The following is a 21,007-nucleotide window of genomic DNA, read 5'->3' on the forward strand; positions in this document are numbered from 1 at the left end:
ATTTTATTTTTTACTACTTTTATTATTATTATTATTATTATTACTATTATTACTATTACTATTATTACTATTATTTCTATTATTATATTTTTAATTTTATTATTTATTTTTGAATTTAGTTTTCATAAAGATCAATCTTTAGCTCTCACACCAAAGTTTTATTTTAGAAGCTTTATTTTTCCCCTCAGAGTAAGCCGGCAGGTTGCAAAACCTCACCAAGCACATTTGCACCTTTCCATGTAAATTCAGGGGGAAACTGCAAATTTGAAATAATTGGTTTGGCAATGAACGTCTATGCAAAATCTGTTCTTCAAAGAGACAAAGTATGTGGTAAAAGATAACTAGAGGCTTGCTGAAGAGCCCCAGGGACTGTTTTATTCTGCTCATCTTTTCCTCGCTCCCCAAAGGCTGCAGACCCTTAGGCTGCAAACATCTGTTAGTAATTCTTTCCTCACCTGGCACTGCCAACTCTCCAGTTTTGGCCAACTCATTCCAACCCAGTATTCTCCATGACAAATATTCCAAAGCCTTACATGATGTTTCCTGAGGAAGGATGAGCTTAGAGACTGACATAACCCAAAAAATGTACGTCATTACCCACAGAAAACAATACTCCAGACTGTAGCATAGTATACCTTCCAAGCTGCAACTCACATTCCTTTTCAAATTTCCTGTACTAGGGCAGGAGCACCAAGCAAAGGGCAGAACACAACACCTCTAGACAGTGATTTTCAATGGCTTCAGTGAATTTTACTGAGGAGCAGTCATTAAGAGTTTTACTCCCTTTTCTCCTATACTGCTCCTCTATGCCACACTGGAAGACATGACTGTTGGTGAAAGGAGAAGCAATTTGGTGTACCTGTGAATAAATGAATTATAAATAAATAAAATCATAAAATCACCATGAAACCAGCCTTACTGCTTATTTCGTGATTGCCTCCAACCTCCAACTGTCAAATTTTCTCATATTATTATTTTAAGATCATTACCTAAAGACTCGACTGGTAAAGCCCTAAACCAAAGTTCTTACCTCAGAGGTTGTAGAATCCATGTCTTTTCTTGCCTTGCTTCCAGGAATCTCTGCACATACATGAGGAGAGGCAGGATGATTACAGGACTAAGATGATCTACCTGGAGGATGAAAAGGATGATGTATAGCATCTTCCATCTCCTACACCCTTAAGTTCAGTGATCCTGTGGAAGAGGTATTAGCATGGCTAATAAGACCTCCTTCAAAGAGTTTATTGTTAGGGTTTTGAACAAAGACATGAGAGTGTGTTTCAGGGTTTGCCTTCATATTAATAATTTGCATTTTTCTACAATGGTGTGAACAGAGTTTCCTCCATCTCTCTCCAGAGCATCCCATATTTGCCAGGAGTGGGAAGGATAATCAAGTAGATTGCACTTTGAATCCAGTATGACAATTCCATATCTGTGCAGAAAAGAATGGACATGAATACCTCTTCACATACTGAAGAGCATTTAACATGTTGAATGATTTCACTATCTTGAGTCACATTTCAAATATTAAATAGATGGAATAAAATTACTTTTCCCTGCATTAATATATACATAAAATACATGTACACACATCTATAACTGCATGTAAACTTACAGATAAAATGTGTTGATGGCACAAAAACATGATTATTTTGTTGTCAAATGCAAGCTAAACATTGCTTCTGAATTAACCAAATTGAACTTCAGAAGCCCTGAACACAGATTAAATTATTATAGCTGGGATTTGATGACAACAGCATCAAGCATGTCTCCCTTGAAAGATCAAACAATACTCTATTCTTCTGCTTCGGTAGGAAAAGTTTCATTCAATGGCATTTTCAATCTCAAAAAATGTAAACAAACTGATATCCTGCACTTTTAAGATGACCGTGAATTGTTTTTTTCTCTTGCTTTTAACAGTTCTTACAAGTGTTTACATTTTTGCCTGGAGTAATTGTCAGTTTTAATTCTTTCTGCCCATTTAATTCCTTGTTTCTTTATCACTTCCTTCAAAGTTAGGCATCTGGAATAAAACAAATTCATGTACTGATGTTTGGCAACCACCAAATACTGATCATCTTTTGCAGTTCTGATCAACAGCTTTTCCATTTGCTGCAGTTAGAACAAGAAACAGTCACCCAGCAAAGTTTACGCCAAAAACTGGAAGAGGAACAAGTTAGTCAGGTTTATACCTGGTTAGTATCAGTTGCATGTCATTCAGGACAGCTCAAACACACCCCAGTGCACAACAAAACTGGTTCTTTCAGCCACTTCATTCGACTGAACAACTGTTGAGCTGGTGCCCACCAGGAAGACACCACATCTTCATTTTCCTCTAAGTTTCTTGGTGTTTTTTGCATGTTCCCTTGTTTATATGTTCCTTCCTGGAAAATAGGGATTTTTCAAGTTTTTAATCACAGAAAAAAATTCAGTCTGTACCTAAAAAATGGAAAATATTTTGTACACAACTTTTTCACTTAGATATTTTGTAATGACAAAGAACTTAAAAAAACAAAATTACCAAAATTTTGCCTTCAAACAGCTTGAGTAAGAAGGAAAATATTTACACCTGCTCTAAGATACTGGGATATTTTTTGCCACTGCTTCAGCAGAGGAAGTTAAGGGTGGAGGGAAGCAAGGCAGAATAGAAGGGATAAAGAACAGGCAATCTTCCAGCTACATATACAGCTCTGCACACATCAGAAACCCAGGCATTACACTGAACACATCTACTCCTTGGAGAAGCAGTGGCAGCTGTTTACTCACATTTTCTAAAAGAGTGCTGGAAGGCTCCCAAATATTGCATCTATCAGACTGATAAGCATAAAAATCAACAGTACTTGTAAGTGTGGAGGTGTGGAGTCAAAGCTTTCAGGATGAAGGTAGAAGAGGACTGATTTCATTCATATGCAAGCCCCACTGCTGGAAAAGAATATCCCACACTTTCAGACATCATTGACAGAGAGCAAGTATTGCGTCTTCCCCACCCATGAAATAGAAAAGACAATTAAAGAAAATGTTACCATAATATTAACAGAATCACAGAGACTTTTTCAAATAAACATTCAGCTTTCCTAATTATTCATGGGCTAGCCTTATAACATGCATACCTAATTCCTGGTAGGAATCTCCATGGACAAAACTTTAACTACTCCTTAAACTTTCTTCTTTGATTTGGATGTCTTCATTTTTCTGGGGTCAGACTAGAGTTTGTACTTTTGGCTGATTGTCAGAAATTGCAGTTTCCTTGATAACTGTAGATTAAGAATAGAAAGGAGCTCATCTAAGAGTAATAATGCCAGAAATCTGGTAAAATAGGATATGGACAATAAAATCTATCAGTTGTGATTCACTTATTGTCTCAACTGGAGTTTGATGGAGTTCGAGTGCAATTATGTTGTGAAGAGTTTCACAGGAAACTTAATTTTGAATTAAAATGTCTAGGGAAGCAAATGCATTAGGACTTGTATATTATTTTTCTTTAGCAGTCTGAAAAATCCATATTACAGCATTTATTATGTGCTCAGATATATTTTAATGCGGCTCTGTAGAAAATAGCTGTTTATCCAACTGTGTCTCTGAACTCAGTAAGGCACTCCTTAAAAATGGGATACACGATAGGCTGGGGACTCCACTCCTCTTTTGTAAAAGTGTGTGTATTTCTCATGTCATCAGCAGCACTGAAGGGCTCTGATTTACAGACAATTCTGGAGCCAGAGGTCATGAGAAATTGTGTATAGATAACAATTTCTGCTGTCAGAAATGGTTTGGGTTTTTTAATTTCTTTTTGGTTTTGGTGTTTTTTTCATAATTGTTGTTCCCACATTTGCGTGCAGGACCTTGTTACCTGACTGACAGAGAGCTGTTATCTTTGGGTGTGCAGAATGTCCCCACTGAAGTGTCAGAGGTATGCACAGATGTTCATTCATGCTGTACACACACACCACAGCAAACAAAAAACTTAGAACTCTTTGGAAACCCTGCATTATTCTTCTCTCTTTTCATGTCAGTAAATGTAATGAAAACACTGGCTCAATACAGCATAACTCATTAATAACAGAATCTAATGTGTTAAGCACTGTTAGAACATCTATCCCATTATACAAGAAAGCTAATCTAAATATGGAGTCTGAAGCAAAAGTCCATGACCTTTTTATTTTTTATTTGGTACGTTTCTTGCTGACTTCATTGTGCTGTTCTGCTTTCCCTACATTTTGTAGAAGCCAAGAAACGGTAAGAAACCATCACAAAAGGCAAGACCAAATAGAGCGATTACATAGTACCATCTAGAGCTTATGGATGTTATTGCAACTCTAAAAAGAAAGGCTTTTCTGGACACTCACTAAGGTCAGTGTGAACGATGTAAGAAGAAATCTTGAAGATATTTTTTTTTTTTGCCCAGGGCCACAGAGAGGAAAATTCCAGCACAATGGAAAACAGACTAGAACAGAGCACTTTGCATCCTTTTTGCAGGCATGCTGGTTTTAATACTCTCTTTCCATAGATGCAGTTTTCAGGGTGTTTTATTATCCTACAGCTAATTCTTCAGAGGGAAAAGTGGATCAGTAGATAGAATGGTACATCTGACTTAATCATTTTGGCATGTTGGGCTCTTCGGTCTGTCAGTGTCTCCTGAAAGCAATTTTTCACCAGTCACTGCGGGCAGGGTCACATCATGGAACTCACACCTCAATGACACTTTCAACATGACTAACTGTTGACAATATTTGAACTTTTGAGCCCTGCCATCTTTGGGCATAATCACAAGAAGAGCAGGCAAAAATACATCAGTCATCAAAGACTGATGGTCCCTCCCCCTCTTCACAAGCTAAAGCATTCAGCCTCCCCTTTTCAAATCCTCTCTCAAAAACACACCATGAATCCCATTTAATTAGAAATGCTCTCACACATTCATTATACATGCTGGCTTCAACTCAGAAAGCATACTCTTCTGGCTCATTTCTATATGCAGCACCTCTGTTCAAGAGACTCCATAAACAGAACTTGTGTTATATCTGTGCTTTCTTATGCTATGGAAGGAGCACTCTGGCAACTCTTAGATATTAGTATCAGGCTGCTTAGACTTCCAGGGATGGGTGAAAGAGGACAGACAAACAAATCCATAGTCACACATCTCTTTCCTCTCATTTCTTCTTCCCTTCATCCCATTCAATCCAGCAAGTCATCCTTTCTTCTTGTCTCTATTCCATTTTGTGAACATCTTTTCTCTACAGAGGCTTGTCTGTAGCTATCAGTGGTCCACAGCACAGCAGAATTAATGCAGCTGATAAGTGATAGAAAGGGGAAATGCTGGCAATATATGATTACAAATTAAATGATACAATTTCAGGGTCAGCACTACAGAAGGCACTGAAGAGGTTGACAAGTAAAGATTAATGGCAAGTGAATGAGGGCAGTTACAGTAATGTACATTTGCCTTCTCTGAGATCTGTAGACTCTGCTACCATCTGCTGGTTTATGAAAAAGATCCAGGGAATCTATTTTAGGAGCTCTATATACATAATCTTTCAGCTGTCTCTCATTATGAGAACAGTCCTCATTTCAGGTCGCAGCCTACCTTCGCCTCCACAGAGCTGTCAATTAGGCTCACTTGTGTTTCCTGATGCATTTCCGACAGCAGGCATGAGGAAAAATGGCAAACAGGCAGTGAAAATTTTACACTAAACCCAAATAATATATCCCAGAGCAAGGCATATTTTCAGTATTCTTGGGGGAAAAAAAAAAAAAAAGAGAGAAAAAAGATTATCTATGCAATTATTTCTTGAGGGTAGAGGGTAAGGATGGATTGCAAGATATTCAATTCTGGTTTTGAATGAACCCTTCATTATGCTTTCCTAACATGACTGATGTATAAATTGTCATAACTCCACTGAAATCAATGGAGCAATGCAGCTTGCTATCTTTTGAGAATGTAATCCAGGGAGGATGCATGCCAGACCAAAGAGCAGCTAAATGCAAAACTATGGCAAACATACAGTAAATAGAGGAAGACAGAAAACATGATTGTACTTCCAAATACAGTGCTATTATTCTACACATTCTTCTCATGGAATAATACTTTGAAACTCACAGGAGTCAGAAAATAAACTGGTTTTAAAATCACCATCTCTTCTTCATCCACTTAACTTGTCAGGACAATCACAACAGGGTTGGTAGTGGTGGCAACTTTTACAGAGGAGTGGCCTTAAAATTTGCTTGCACAAAACCAACCTAATTCTGTACAGTTTAAGGCCAAAAAAATCCAAAAAATTGTGTCCACTTCCACACTTACTGCAGTCTAGAAAATTTTGCTCTGGATGACTCTCCTTTGAAGTTATCACTTCCAGCAGAGTTGGGGCTTCAGACTGGAAAAAATCTCATCTATATTTCTCACTTTGGAAGATTTACTACATGCTTGGGTCATTTATGTTCACTCAGCCTAATTTCTGGTGTACAGGAAGCGCACCGTTCACCTTGGCAGTAGAAGAAAGTTGTAGGACTCTGTGAAAAGTTCAAGAAATAGTGACAAGCCTAAGAGACCAAAACCTTCCAAAAGTTATTTGGCTTCATGACAAAGTTCATGCTATCTCAGCCCTTTGGATAACACAATTTCCCATCCTGGGACTAGCCAAGACTCCCCATGTACATCTGGAGGTTGCTGTGTCTTATTGACATTGATGCCCACCCCCATTCCATGGCAGTGTCTAAAGACAAGGGGTTCCTGTGCTTGGAGGCACTTAAGCAAGGAGGTCTTGGAACCTGCTTTGAGAAAATCCATGGTTACTGTAGCCCTGCAGAGAGCCTTTTGCATTTTTCCTCACAAAACTGAACTTGCTGCCAGCACTATAAGGAGCAGCAGCTTCCTCTAGGACCTCCATATTAATAGAAACAAGGGAAAGGGATGTGTAAAGCTGGTCTGGCAAGGGCAAGAATCCCAGGCAGCTGTGCTCTCTACTTGCCATCTAGCAAAAGCAAACTGAGGTGGTTACTGGAATCAATGAGAAAACACTGGTTGTGTCTTTAAAAGGGGTTGCACCAGAACACCTTTTAAAATGAAATGGCACAACTCCAGTAGTACCTATTCTCTGGAGGAACTGAGTTAAGGCAGATGACATCTGCTGCTTGGTTCAGAGGTGAGATGAGGAAGTAACTAACTCACAGATGAATCAAAGTAAAGCCTTAGTATAGCCCAAAGACCTTGGCATATTCTTTCCAAAGATGGACTTTTTTTGTCATATTTCAGCCAGAGCTTTTATAATATGACAAATTTTTAATGACTCTGTACATCTATATACAACTCTGTGATGAGCGGGAAAAATAATTAAAGTCCTATCTGCTGTAAATTTAAATATTTAACACTCCTTAATAATACGTCATCTTAATATTTGCTTATGGGAGTGAAAGTGAGGAATTCTCCATGAGGATAAGCCAACATGAGTTATGTATATGGACAATATGAGTTATGCATGGACTGCTTGTTATCAACAGGTGAGAAAAAATATGGGAAAAGATCCAATTTGACTAAAAAAAAGTCATCAAACAGCATCACAGAATGAATTACCAATACAAAAACTTGTTGAGCTGCTTCATGTGCTCAGGAATCCAAGGGACAAATGAACGAATCAGGGTCTGATCACATGATTAGATATTATTAGATAAATGTATTCCTTTACAGGATTTTCTTGTTACATCAAATGAACTGGGGAAAAATATTTACAATCTGTTTGGTTATATTTGTTAAAAAGCAGCAAAAGCACGAATAAGTTTTGCAAATAGTTTCCTTATTTACTAAATAGCTGAAAAGAGAATTTGGCTCTTATTTTTGAGACCTCTGAAGGTGATAAATTGAAGCAGTTTCCATAGAACTACAAATTGCCGAAAGGGAGGATAAGAAATAGACACAAATACCCATTGGCATAGGCTTTGCACAGAGAAAGAAGGATTTCTGCACACCATCAGCTTCACAGCCCAAGGGGCACAACGATGGCCTTGGCTCCTTACAGGTCCCAGCTCCAAGGTCAACAGCCTTTCTGTTGAATCAGTATTGTTCTGTGGGGGTCTGATTTGGACATGCTCTAGGTCTAGAAGGCTTACATCTATTTACAACACTGCATTTGAAGACCAGATGGTGTTCTGTAAGCATGGGAAGATGCTATGTACAGTATGTTTGGAGAGGTAGATATTAGGTTACATGCAGGAAATGATGCACTTCTCTTAAAAGTTTGTTTAACAACTCCTAAAACGCTGCCTGTAAAGGAGGGATTTTTCTTATCATTTATCAATCTTACTTGAAAATAAGACAGCAGAGGGAAATAAAATGCAGCTCCAAAGATGTTTCACCAGTGACATCAGGGCAAAAATATTCCTTCATGATTCACACACAGCTAAGTGTTACACAGAGATTAATTCTCCCACTTTTTGATGTCAGAGTCCCTGCAAGATAACCATGAATTTAGTCTGAGAACCATTAAAATGAGCTAAAACTATGCAAATTTATAAAAAAGATAACTATAAATTTCCTTTAATTTCAAACTAAAGAGAATTTAGGAGCCAGATCATTCAGCTTTTACCCACAGATATTTTGTCATTAAAAAAAGAAGTGGAGTTAAAGCACACAAAACATTTCTTTTTTTCATTACTCTGTCTTATAGTCAATCTGTCATTTTACTTGGGTTTTGACTTCACAGCTGATCTTTTTCCCTGATAGGAGTTCTCTGGGTGGCACTCCTTGACACATCCAAAAATAGCCTATTGGTTAGGTTATTTTCCAGAAACAGAGACTCTGCTCTGTTCTCCATATAAAGCAGATGATGATTTTGTACATAAATCTGATATATCCCTGGCACACTTCCTTTTAACTGAATTAGTCATGTTTCATTACATAAAGAATTAAAGTGCTTCCCAGTTCTGAATAAAGAGGTAGATTTTGACATTTAACTTTTTTTTTTTATAGATAGGGAAAGTTTTTTTCCAACTCCAATGATAACCTCAATAAGTACCTTCTTCTGAAGCTGTTCTTCTCGGCATAGAACCACCATTTACTAAGATAAAATATTAAAACCTACGTGTTTACTATTTTGGAAAAAGAGGGCTAAAAATACTAGCTCTTTACTTGAAAATTTGGGCAACAATTTTGCCTTCACTGTAAAACCAGTAGTCAAATCTGGACTCAACTACATCAGCAGAAAACTTTCCCTAAACTTAATAAGGACCAGGATTTCATTCTAAGACTTCATAGCATGTAAAATGAAAGAGCAAAGCTTGCTTCTATAACAAGAAAAGAGAGCAAAGAAAGATGAAAATGGATTTACTTTTTTTTTTTAGGAGTTAAAAGGTCATTCATCTTTACTAAATCTGATGAAACAAATGTCATTAGATGTAGAAGATATAAAAGGTCAAATAAATATCCTGAACATGGAGCTAAAATGTTACAGAAAGACTAAAGGAAGATGAGAGGCACATTTCTTCCTTTGAGGATAAAATTATTAAAGAATAAAAATAATTTTGGAAAAAAAAGCATCTCAAGGGAAAAAAAGGTTAATGTGGCAAAATTTGAAGTAGCAAGCCTGCATTAGAGAAAATGTCCCTTTATTATTCAATAATATGGGGATATTATCTCTAATAATGCTTGCTCTAAGGAGCAAGTGGTAACAAGAAGCTATATAGTACCTAGAACATTTCTAAACTTGGTTTTTGAAACTTGAAAATTCATAAGAATCATGCCTAACAGGGAAAAAAAGAACATTCCATGACAGAACGGTATCTGTTGAATTCAGTCTGAATAATTATACCAGATAAAAAAATGAAAACAAAAAGAAAAAAGAAGCAAGTCTGAAAAGGAAAAAAAAGCAACACCAGGAACAGAAATGTTAGTTTATCAATGGATCAGTTTAGCAAAAAGACATTTAGACTACACTGATCCTTTGACTCAGGGATATGTATCTTTTCCATAATCATCTTTGAAAAGAAGGTATTCACGTTCAGAGAGTTTTCTTCAAAAATTAGAAATTTTTGGAAATGTAAATGAAACACCTGCTCAGAGCAAAGGGTCCAAGCAAAGCAAGAGAATCACTGACATTGCCACCAAGATCAGAGCTATCATCCAAGAGGACTTATTCAGGAAAATTATTTCTGTCTATTTGCTGCAGGTTTGGGGTCCCATACACATTAAAATTCTTTGATAAATTTAATTTCTTTATTCTTCTGTATTTTATAAATTTCCATCACTAGAAATTTTCTACATTTTAGAGAATTTATGATAAAATAAATGCATTACACTGTCTTTCTTACAATTTAAGTAACTGTCAGTGCTCTCACTCCTTTCCTTCTTGATACTGACAATCATTCTGAATAATAAGTGATTGTCCTAATTCCAAGTACACTATTTCTAGAGAAAAATATGTTCTGTTGAATTTATAGCATATTCTGTATCTTTTCTAGTTTGATTATATGAGATCAGCTATGATGTGATCCAAATGCAGAATGCACCATGCCTAATTTAATGTTCTATTTCAAGAGCCTGGCCCTTCTCTTCTGACTTGTTAAATACCTCATAGGGGATAAACATAAATACACTGAGAAACATCATATTTCTACATTCAGTAATAGAGTATCTGCACCTGTTTCCAGATGGTAAGTATTCCACACTGCTGCCTAGTAACTGCACTGTTGTAAGGTAAGTCTGTGAAGGAGCAAACTGCAGCTGTCTACTGCTCTTAGATCTTCAGGTGTCAAAGAACTATATATTTAAGAGCTTGGCTTCATCAGCTGTACTGTACATATGGGACAATTAAGCACAGAAGTGGGAAGGAAATCATCCAACATCTATTGCCCCATGATGAGGACAGACATAGTTTCTACGAGCCTGTCTTAACTGTACTAATCTTTCTGTTTGTCCCCTTGCAAGGTAAAGGGCTGGACAGAGATTCAGGCATCAAACTCTGCCAAAAGTGAACAGTGTTGCAGTCAGACAGTAGGAAAGATGAGAAGGGTCACATAAAACACACCTGGGCAGAGTGACTGCAGGCTAAGCTGAGACTGACTTTTCCAGCCTGTCCATAGTTCTTCAGTAAACCCACAAACATTGGTATACACAAAGCAGCTCAGCCAGCCCTCAGCCCTCTTCCACTGATGCTGACACCACTGTGAATTATTTCTTTTTTTGACTGCAAGTCGTGTGCATGCAAGCTGTTCCTGGGGAATTAGCAGGCTGCAAACACACACCTTTGATTATTCAGCAGCAACTGGTTGTTTCTCCATAATCCCCCTGTGAGCCAGAGAGATGGGACAGAATAGGGGAGCACGTGCAGAAGTTCTCTTTTGCCAGACCCCAAGTTACAGAAGCAGTTTGTGCCTCTTTGTTGTATAATGGGGATCTACATTAGGTGCTTAACACTGTAGGCACTTAAATCAGCTTTACTGCAACATTTCCTTGTCTCATAGCTCTGGTATTCCCTTTCCTCCGGCCAGGAGGACGAAACTTGTCACAGCTGGAAAACTCTTATCTCCCACACTCATCCTAAAGGAGCAGTGCACACAGTTCTTATTTCTGTGTTCAGTGGTACTTCCTTGGCTACTTCCAAGATCCTCTCTCAGGGAAAACATCTGTAAAGATATCAGAGAAAACTCTATTCAAAACAAAACAAAACAAAACAAAATCCACAAACAAAAATCCCACAACCCATATTTTTTGCAGCTTTCTCTGGAGCAGAAGTCTGAAATGCAATGGTAGCACAAAGAAAGGCTTTTTCTGATCACAAGAAAATCTATGAAGGTCAAAATTCCTTTTCAGATGGCATATCTGTCCAAACTAATATTTTACCCTCTTTTGCAATTAAAACATACGTATACAGTGATTTCTACTGGAGAATAGGTGTCACCTCTAACATGTTGCTTTCCTAACCATCCACTGAGTTAATACCTTCATCTTGCCTGTCTCTGGCCTTGGCTAACACGTTTCCCTGCCTACTTACAAACACAATGATAATTTTCCTAAATCACAGTTTTAACTATATCATAATTCACTTTCCAGTCCCATGATGGGGTCTGACTTCTCTACAGGATTGTCCTGGTTTCAGCTGGGATTCTCTTCTTATTCATTATTATTATTATTATTATTATTATTATTATTATTATTATTATTATTATTATTATTATTATTATTATTATTATTATTATTATTTCCAAGTATTAAATTGTTATCTCTATCCACAAGGTTTACATTTTTCTTATCACTCTCCTCCCACTGATGTGTGGGTGAGTTAGCATGTGGCTGTGTGGTACTTTAGTTGCCAGCTAAGGTTAAACCCAGACAAGGATAAAAGATAAAACTACTTACCTCTGTTGCACTGGTCTATAAAGAACTCACCTCAGCTGTCATCTCTAATTAACACCACGTGGTTCAGTGACCTGCATCTCTTTCCAGCTTTTCCTATTTCATCAACTAGGTGCTCTTCATAAAACATCCATAAATCAGGTACACTCTCTTTCTTCATACCCCACCACAAAATTTCTGTCTGTTTCAAAGCCTGTTAAAAGCTTGACAATAATTATGCTATTATAATGCCACAAGTTCCACTTGCCATTTTAACCAATATTTTCTCACTGCTTCATTTTGACCCTTTCTCCTCCTCCATTCACCACTTGTCTTGTACCCATACTTAAATCTTCTCCACAGCACACTTTTATTCTTGAGTTTTTGTAGAACACTAAACACATGTGACTTTGGTCCACAGCTGTTTTCCAATTTCTACAGCAATGCTTGTAATATTTGTAATATTTGTAATACTTGTGATGCTTATAATACAAGTATTACAATACTAGCAATATGAAATTGAACAAAACTACCAATTATTCAAAATTTACATTTTCACATGTTAATTAGCATGCTGAGATACCTTCCAAGGCCACATTACACATTTACATGTCCTGTCAAGATGTTAGCTCAGTTGGTTAGAGCACAGTGCTAATAATGCCAAGCTCATGGGTTTGATCCCTGTATGGGGCATTCATTTAAGAACTGGACTTGGTGATCCCTGAAGAATATTCTGTGAGTGATCTATGATATGTACTTTACATGCACAGCTAAAGCTACAGGTATGACAGATAATTCTTTCTACTGCTGCTGCTGCTGCTCCTTCTGGTCACAATGGTCATTAGTTAAAATATGGTAAATGGATAAGAATGACACCACATTTTGAAAATTAAATTTATATTTTTCTACTGCCATGGATTGTAGACTGCCTGTACCTCAAAATTCATGTTGGAAAAAGCAAAACCAAGAAAATCCTATAATTTTCCCAACACAGGAGGCACATAGGAGCCTTCCTACCTCATTTTCCTAGATTATGTATTTATGGATGCCATATTCCCCTCTAGCAAACTGGAAATGAAGTTCAGGTCTCCTCAGAAATAGCAAAGTTAAATCCACTAGAGCAATCACCTCACAGAATTTGGTTTCCATTAACTACTGTTCATTCTACATATTTAGATTCAGGAATCTCTGGAAATATTTTAGCTGAATGTGTTTGTGACATTCTTTCTGGAACTGTTCAAGGGTGCTAACTGCACAGATCTTAACAGCCTAATACTGCTCTAGTGAATAGTTCAAACTCTGTGACTGATCTAGGTGTATAATCATAGTGAAAGCAATATGTAAGGTGCTTTTAGGTTCATTTCAGAAACAAATATTTTAGAGAATGTTTATCTGAAAAGTTAAGTCCAGGAAAAAAAAACAAACACACACAAAAATAACCCAAAATACCCCAACAACAACAAAAAAAAACCCCAATGAAAACAACAACCACAACTACAAAAACAAACAAAAACCACAAATTCCCCATCAAACCACCAAACAAAAAAACCCAAAGCAAAACAAAAAATCCACCAACCAAAAAAAAAAAAAAGAACCCTACCAGAAAAATATTCACAATACATCATTTTATTCCTACAAAGAACAGGAAACTGGAGCTTTGGTTTCTCAACTTCAAGGCAGTGTATTTGAGAAGAAAATTATTTAGGTCCTAGAGTTCTTTTATCAGCAGTAACAACACACACACAAAATCCCCTGAAGAAGAGAAATTTCAACAAGTTCTAATTATCACTTGCCTTGAGGAGTAGGTAAGAATATTTGCTCAGTTATCAAGCTTAGCAAATTTGATAGACATTTTATTCATTCTGGAAAAGACTGGACCTCCACTACTTGGCATTTCCAAATGAAGCTATATCCCCTATAACACTATATATAGCAGTAAACAAATCTTCCAAAACAACATAGAAAACAGACATGAATTGCATTCTGAATCAGATCTGACCCATAAAAAAAAAAAAAAAAAGGAGAAAAGGAAAAAAAGGGGGGACCCTCCTTCCCATTTCCTAAAATGGGGTTTGGGTTTGTTTTTATTGTTGTTGTTTGGTTGGGTTTTTTTCCCTTTTGTTTGTGGTTCTGTGGTTTTATTGGTTGTTTACTTTCTTTTACCAAGAAAAATTAATAATCATCAATTTATGGAAACAAGGAAGGAAGAATTATGAAAATAAGCATATTAATATGCAAATTTCTTTTATTTTTAAATTCTTACACATAATCTATTTGATAAGCTGTTATTTTGCTAGAAAAAATGTTGTCAAACTAACAGCACAACATTAAAATAATTAGAAAGATCAAACTAAACCTCAAATTTGGAAATAACCAGTAGAACAATGACCCCTGTCTTGGGAACCATGAAAAAAATGTTTACAGACTTACAGTCTTTTAGCATTAAACCTTCATAAATCATATTTTTAGCAACATGTTTGAGTTACTCTTTTCCAAAATTACATTATCAAAAGGCTGAGTAACACCTGAAAACAGCCTCTAGCAGAATATTCCAAAGGGTGAGATAAAGTAGTGATTAAGAACCAGTCGCTTCCTTGGTAGAAGTAAAATACCTGCAGCACCAAAGAAAATCCTGGTGCAAACTTCAAGAACAATTTTTCTGTAAAGTAATATAGCTCCACCGACTTCAACTGTACTGAATTACACCTACTGGGGATCTGGATCATAAATCTTCACAGTGAAATAAAGCAGCTCTTCAATAGCATCCATAAATTCAACACCTGATAAAGACCAAACAAAATTCTGCAAATATAATCAGATGCCAGTGCTACATCATGGCTATAAAATATTAACTCCTACCATACACACAGAACTAACAGAAGAACTGTTAGTATTTTAAATCCTGCTTTGTGACAGGAGGTAAGAGCAGATAAGAATCACTGTATATTGTACTGCCAACAAGATGTTTAGAGCTAATTTTGCCTTTGTGAAGAGCTGCAGTGAAAGTCTTGGAAACCACCAAAACTCTCAGACTCAGTTAAGAAATGGCACATAATCTGGTTTTCCCTACTAGAGTAAAACTTACATTAAAAGAGATGATGTTTAGTCTGCACATTTTACAGTTATAACCAGGGTGTATATCTATGTACTAGAGTAATTTCTCGACACAGGATTAAATAAATGTGTTTCAGCACATGATTAAATAAAAACAAGACAAAGAAAATGAAATTGTAATTTAAAAAGAAAAGATTCACGAGGCACTTCCTTTTTTTAGAATTTATTTGGAATACAGAGGAAAAATCTGTTTCCTAATTTTATACCTGGAAGATGGAGATTCTGCACTCAGGAAAAGTGTCTGGACAACTACTTTATAAGCTTCTTTGGCAGGGGAGTCACTTGCTAACTTGCATGTTATTAGTGGAGGAAAAAAACCACAGCTTTTAAAATAGCCATGAGTTTAGAGTGTCACTACCTCAAGATTTGCTTGACTGAAAACAGGTCACAAAATTTTGAACAAAAAAACCCAAAACAGACTCAGAATAATTAATTCCGTTCAGACAAGATGAACTACCAGCAGAAGAGTTAATTTTGCAGTATATCAAATGTCATTCTGTAGTAATAATCAGCAGATGGTGAATATTGGTGAATATCCTTTGGGCCCAGCAGGAAGTGTTTCAAAGGGAAAGTCTTTGGAGAACCAACATTCCAGTAGCATCCCAAAATTTTGATTTAACATCTCATTTAACAACAAAATTTTAGAGCTTTTATAACTCAAAAGCAGCTTAATGATACTTGATGACTTCTGAAAATGAAGTTTCTGCTACAACCCATTTGCTTAACTTTCACCTCTGCCATCTTGTTTAAGGAACTATACATACATATCCGAATGTGACCTGCTTTGCCTACTCAATATTTGCAGAGAATTTCACACACTCAATATCTGTAAATTTCCCACCCTCAGCTCTTCATATGATGCAGGATGTTTTGCAAGTGTTTTGACACAGCACAACATGCAGAACTGGGCCATGTAGTCATGTGGGTCCCTTCCAGCTCGGAATATTCTGTGATTCTGTAAAGACAGGCTTCCTGTTTGACTGATGCAGAGGAAGCTCTGCTACAGAAGTGCCATTTCCCCTGAGGGGATTTTGTAATCTGGTCACTTCTAGGAGTTCACACCTGTTTAGCCCACTTTAAATGAGACAACACCAGTGTAAAATTTGACTGATATTGTAAATAAATCTCCCTTCTCTGTAAAAACTGGATGCCAGCTGCTGGAGGGGAGCCCAAGAAGGTGGACTGTACCCTGTACCCTTGTATTGGCAACCAAGGACAAAGCATCAAGAGAAAGTCATTACACCCTAGAAACTGAGATGTTTTAGAATTAGTTCTTGGAACAGTTACATGCATACATGTATAACAGGGATACACATGTGCAACTGAACAAGGTATTATGTTAAAATCTGTTCTGACAACTTATTCCAGATGGCTCCAAGACTCTAGCACTCACTCCTAGAACACTAAAACCCTTGGAAATAACTAGAGAAGATTGTCGTCTAATAAATAATCTAAGATAATGCTGACAGAGTCCTGATTACATACAGCTGTACTATGTGTATCTTATGTTAGATCTTATATTCTCTGTAAGCAGAAAAAAGGACTGGGCTCTTGTGTGAAGGAAGAGAAGAAAAAAAGAAACAAATCACCACAACAACCCTATATAGTTACAAAAATGTGCTGCTGTAGGCTGGTGTCACAGCTCTTAAAACATTATTCTTTCATCATTTTAATGGTTAAATAGCTATAAAGGATGTCTGCTTGAGGGGGAGAGGCATCTATCCATGTCTCAGATGTCAGTCTGTGGTATTACAGGATGTTAATTCATAAAAGGGAACAAAATGGTGCGTTCTAACTCAATGAAAAACAAATCTCTACCAGAATAACAAAAAAAAAAATAAAAAATGTAATAATAAATTAGTACAAGAGAGTCATGAAGAAATGAGAAAATAAACAAGTACAGTTTGAACAACACCCAGAGGTATGCTGCTTCAAAATCATCTGGTCAATAAAGCACTGAATGGATTTACTGTTAAACAAACATAAATAGGCTCCTTACCCATAGCACAAACAAAGTGTACTACAAGGTACATAATTTTAAACTCAAGGTATTTGTGAATAAAGGCAGCTTTCCCTTTAAAACTCCAGTTACGCAATTAGCACAACTTTAATGGATGCAATCTACACAATCGCTACTGATTTGCCCCAAGGGTTTTTCAGATATGTTTGACTCTTATTACCTGTGAGCAAGGAAGCATGCTAATACTTTGCAGACTGTAGAATAGAAGATGTCAGTCAGGCTTGACTTATTTAAAGCTCTTTGAAGAACTGGGGCACAAGAAATGAAAGTCTTTCTGTTAGGTGTAGGCATAGCATTCAATATAGGTGTGATTGTCTGATTGTTTTTCCACAATGCAGCCATATCTTAGATATCCTGCTGTGGTCATCAGATGGTGATTATGAGGGGGGGGAAAAAAAGTAATATCAAAAATCTCATACAATATCATGATCCTCACTTGCAGCTAATCCCTTTTACTGAACATTTTTCTCAAGCTACAAAAAAGAGAAAAGTTTTCATATTTCCAGGTTATTTCTGCTCTTATATGGCATAAATTAGGTAGAACTGATATGGGAATTGAAGTTAAAATATTATTCATACATCTTAATGAAACATCTGTATTATTTCAAAATTTGTGCTGTTTGAAATAATTACATCAAGTTTATAGAATAAAAATACAAAATAAAAAAATACAACTAAAAATTACAAATATATACATATTTATATATCTATTTAATCCTCACATATATGTGAATCAAATACTTAATCTTATAAGGAAACAAGAGCTGATGCTCCATGCAGGCTTCAGATAGGACTGTCAAGTACAGCTATAGCAAATTTGCATCTACTGACTGCCATCAATAGATGAGAACTGCGGCTTTCCTCATCAATGCACTGTTGTTCATAACAGTTTAGGTTGCTGCATCAAAAGGTGCTTTATAGTAGGCTGAAGAGGATAATCTTCTGCCTCCAACTTATCCCTCACGCTTCAGAAGGAAATGCAAGAAAATTAGTAATGGGTAATTTGGGAATCATTGTAAAGACTGTTTCTTGCAGACAGGACTTTCAAGAATCTGGCTGGATTATAAATACCTCAGCAATGATGGCTTTGACATCTTTCATGGTGTAAGATTTGCATCTTGGCTAAGTGAATATGAAAAGATCCTCATAACTCTGTGTAATGTACACAGTTACAACAGCTAAAAAGTTATTGACAGTAACTGGAAAGCATTCTCTCTCTCCAGGTCCTACCTCACTCTCAGCTTCATATCTCTTCCTTTCCATTTTGTTTTATCTGACTTGTCATCTCTAAAGCCTTGCATGTGCTGAGCCATATATCACACAGTGCACAAGGTAAGGCAATGCTAATATGCAGCAAATCCCTCACTCAAACAGGAGAAAATTAAATCCTTTCTTGCCAGTGCAAGGAGGGGTTTATTTATCCCACCACGGTGTGACTTCTGTGGTCATAGAGCTGGTTCATTATATAAATGACTACAAAACATACATAGCCAGCAATTCTCAGAGGAAACCTGAAATCATCAGTAACTGATGCATAGCTGAAAAAAAGAGCTGAATTTGTCCCCACAGGCACTATTTGTGCATTCATGCACTTAATATTTCACATCACATCTGACTGTTTGAGTAAATAAAGTGACATTTTGATTATGGAACATATTAGAGACTGAAAGTAGTTTTATTGATCTATCAAAACATTTGAAGGATTGATTACTACAGTTTCAAAGTCATTTCTTTCAATAGAGGTGTGGACACCAGACTGCTGTGGTCCATGGCAAGTAGGCAAGCACAAAGCCTGAGTAGCCTCATTTAGAAATGTGGCTCTAGGACTCGTAAGCGAAGAAAATTTTATATGTTAAGGAACCATTTCCCAATGTTTGCATTCTGCAGTGGTGCAGCTTTCTTTTTATACGGCCCTAAAAGACTCACCCTTCATATTTTGCCCTTGGAAATCTCAAGGGGAAAACAATGCAGCAACACTGAAAACTACTAGAATGCACTACAGCACTGAAACACTAGAATCCAATAACAAATGTCCACTAATGAAACTGAACCAAACCCACTCCAATCAGGTGCATAACAATAACCAGGCAATTTAAATAAGTCCCTTCAGGCTGGCTTCACCAGCAACTCTCTCTCCCACCCATTACTTCTAAGTCCAGCAAATGAGCCTTTCAGATCTCACAGTTAAATGACAGCCATTTGCCTTCAAAATTGTGCTGCTATTCATGGCTCACAATTTAAAGCCTCCTAAGGGTCTCTAAAGATCCCAGAGGTGTGGGAGGCAGAAACAAGGCACCTATCTTCAGTAATGCAGTTATATCACTGTGATCCCCTAAAATTGTAGTCTCACCATTATCAGGCCCATTAGTATAATTACATGTGGAGCCAAGGGTGGGGAGAAAGTACAGAACAGAATGTAACAAAGAGCAAAAGCTTTTGAGATGTGTCATGGCCTTTGTGTAGTGTGGAGATAAAGTTTTAGAAGAACCAAAAGGGAAGGTAAAAAATAAAATAAAGCCTTGAGGTAGGAATCTCTTATGAGATGTATTAAGTAGCATTTCAGGATTGAAAAATGACATGACACAACCAGCAGGAAACAGACTAAAACATGGAACCAGAAATACAGCGGTCATATCACATGCTTAGACAAATACCTGCAGCACAGAAGGGAGATCTTGAGTTCCCCTGCAGGTTTTGGTTCACACATTTTCTATCAGCTTCCTGAAGACAGCAGTGAAAGAACTTCTTCTTGTAAAGAAGCAACTAAAACTCATGGAATAGTATGAAAGTTCAAAAGAGAATAACTAATAACTTTTTCTATTGCAGAGTCACTCTTTCTATGGGGCAAAGAGGAGAAAGGTCTCTCCAAGTTGCAATCTTTACCCAGACCTCCCTCCCATTCCTAGGACAACACTGCTTTCTGTCATCCCTTTCAGTGAACCAAAAATAAACCTGAAAGCTGACCTACCTGCAGCTTGGCATATGGGTCCTATTTTGACATCCTTTTCCTTGCATTTATGGCTACACAGTAAGACCTTCACATATAGACCTCATTCCAAAACCTAAGTCCAACCTTTTTGTCAGGAGTTTGAGATTTTTTTGGTAGTTTTCATTCTGAATCAAAAGAAAACGGAGAAATCGTGAATACAGCACTTGTGAAAGGGAAAAAAAAAGCTGTGGTGGAATTTATGTCAGCTGAAGAGAGTTTTTCAGTGACAATAAAAATGCAACTTTAAAGAAAATACATACTCCATTGTATTCTAAAAGGGAAACAGTTTTAAATGTGAGGGTCATCAGGAAGTCACCACAAGACATGTTCTCCAGAAGCCTTAAAAGCAGAGAAAGTCAGTTTATTGTAATGTTGTCATTGCTTTGTGGCTCCTGATCCAAGAGTAGCCAACATAGCAATGTCTCCTGAATGTCCCATGACCATTATTTTCAGTCAGAGAAGCCATTGCAACAAAACAGTCAGATCCCCTGGAACCATTCACATGCAAAAATTAGTCATCAGCCTAATTAAATAAAAAAACTTCTAAACGAAAGTAAATTCTAACTAAAAT

Source organism: Parus major, chromosome 3, assembly GCF_001522545.3.
Source record: "Parus major isolate Abel chromosome 3, Parus_major1.1, whole genome shotgun sequence".
Classification (NCBI taxonomy): domain Eukaryota; kingdom Metazoa; phylum Chordata; class Aves; order Passeriformes; family Paridae; genus Parus; species Parus major.